The sequence below is a fragment of the Aspergillus piperis genome (genome assembly GCF_003184755.1).
Source record: "Aspergillus piperis CBS 112811 unplaced genomic scaffold BO85scaffold_7, whole genome shotgun sequence".
Lineage (NCBI taxonomy): Eukaryota > Fungi > Ascomycota > Eurotiomycetes > Eurotiales > Aspergillaceae > Aspergillus > Aspergillus piperis.
Window position 1 is genome coordinate 7,897 of NW_020291597.1, and position 2,862 is coordinate 10,758.

Sequence of the window (2,862 nt, forward strand, 5' to 3'; positions counted from 1 at the left end):
TTAATCAGCTATAACAAAGCTAATCTTGTAGTAATACTGGAGATTAACAGTAATTTAATTAAATAATTAATTAATATTATTAAAGAAAATAAGATACTCTAAGAAATGAGCAGAGACTCACTGGAAAAAATCACTATTAATAAAAAAGAATTAATTTATTTTTATAGATTAATCTTTATACTAACTAGCATGAGGACAGAAATTATAGTTATATATTATAATAAATTACTTAAAGAATACTTAAGAGTTAAAAAAACCACAGAACTAATTACTAGAAATTATTATATTCTAAACCTCAGACAAAAAGTACATGATTATATAGAATAATATAAGATATATATTAAAGATAAGCCTGTGAGGTATTAACCCTATAAATAAATATAAGTATAGGAGATACCACAACAGTTATAAGAATAATTAATAATTAATTTTATTAATCTACTATCTGAATTAAAAGAATATAATATTATTATAGTTATTACTGATTATCTTATTAAATACATCTATTTTATATTAAGTAAAATAATAATAACAGTAATACAGATAGCAGAATTATTCTTAAGAAATATTATTATAAACCATGGGATGCTAAAATATATTATATTAAATAAAGATAAATTATTTACTTTAAAATTCTGGAGATTATTTACAGATCTTATAGAAATTAAAGAATAAATAATAATAATTTATCACCTGCAAATAAACAGATAAATAAAAAAGATTAATCAGATAATCAAGTAATACTTAAAATACTATATTAATTATTAATAAAATAATTAGATAGATCTGTTATCTATAATACAGTTCTCATATAATAATACTAATTACTTGATAATTAGAGTTTTACTATTCTATACTAATTACAGTTATTATCTAAGATTCCTGGAAATATTATTAGAAAAGTAATCAGTTACTAGTATAGTTAAAAATATTATTATATTTATAAAATATATACATACCCAGTTATCCCAAGATATTAAATTTATAAATTTATAAAGTAAAATCTACTATGATCACCAACACAGAAAGAAACCTAATCTAAAAAAGAGAAAGAAAATATTCTTACTCTACTAAAATATTAAGATAAAATAATTAAGCCAGAAGCTCGACCATCATAAGCTAGGATTATTTATTATTAAAAAAAAGAAGAGACTAGTTAATTATAAACTAAAGCTATTAAAATTAATAAGTAAAATTTATCTAGTATTTTATATTTTATTATTAGAACCCGCACCAAAGAATATTAGGATTATAAAAAATATAAAAATCAATAATAATACTGAATAAGAATATAAAGTTAAAAAGATTCTAGACCATAAGAAGATTAGCAGTAAATTATATTATTTAATAAAATAAAAAAGATATAATATCTTAGAGAATATATGGGAATCTATCAAGAATTTAATAAATTATTATTAGCTTATAGAATAGTATTATTAGTAGATAGGTCAAAGTTCGCCCAGAAAAAAGAAAAACTAATTAATTAAGTCAGACTAGAATTATCTGATACAGTAATAAATTAAGTAATATTATACTTATTAGCCAGATACTCCAGTTCTCAGAGATCCTCAGTACTTAGAAAATCTTTCTTATTTAATTACTCTAATATATTTAAGTTATAATTTAGTATCTGACTACCATAATTCTTCAAGAACTATTAATACTTTTGTAAATAAATGATTTTTATTATTATCTAATTTATTTTTTTAAAATATTATATAAACTGCTTTTAGACCACCTCAAGATTAGCTATAATTTTTTACTTATTTTATTTAAGCTTATCTTATTTTTAATTATTATAAAACTATTTTTTATATTTACGGCTGTACAAGGCACAGACTGAATACTTCTTATTTTAAGTAATCAAACTTATAATATAAATCTTGTCTTAAGTAAAACAGAAGTTATATAGAATATTAATAAAATAACTAGAGCTTTTAATCTTATCAGTTAAATACTTGTTATTAATATATTTATTATATTTCAGCATATTGATCCATTCTAAAGAAAGAAAAGAAACTAAAAGACTTAAATAAATCTACGGGGAGAAATATATATTTTTATATTTTTTAAGAATAAGAAATCTTAAAGGAGGAGAAGTAATATTATAGACTTCTATTAATTAATCTGCTAGTAAAACAGATTTATTAAATAAAAAATATTAATAAAAGCAGTGCTCAAGTAAATAGAAACTCTTATTAAGAAGAATCCTGGATTACTCTCATAATACCCGGAACAGCTATATATTATATAATTATAAGTATATAGAATAGTATACAAACGGGTATATAATATATAGTATATAATATATAGAAAAATATACTACTTAGTATACAGAGAATAGAATATATAAAAATATTTATTTATATACTTAATTAGTTCTATTCTTCATGCTTAATCTATATTATCTTTAAGTAATCTATCTTTAGAAGCTTAACAGTATAATACTTATCTATACTTACTTACGGGTAGCTGTGCGGTACTATCTGGTCTTATTTTTCTTCTCTTATTTAAGATTAGTATCTTAGATAGATTATCAGTCTGATATTATCTTGATCCAGTTCGGCGGTATATATACCAGTGAGGCTAAGCTAACAGGAACAGGGAAGCGATCCTAGGGTTTGATAATTATATTTATAGAGATACTAGCTACAGAAGATAAGTATTTTAAATCTCTTAATTATAAAATAAATAATATAAATAAGTTTTATAATAATATTGATACTGATAATATTTTTAGTAATAATAATAATAGTAATAGTAATAATAATAATAATAATAGTAATAGTAATAATAATAATAGTAATAGTAATAATAATAATAGTAATAGTAATAATAATAATAGTAATAGTAATAATAATA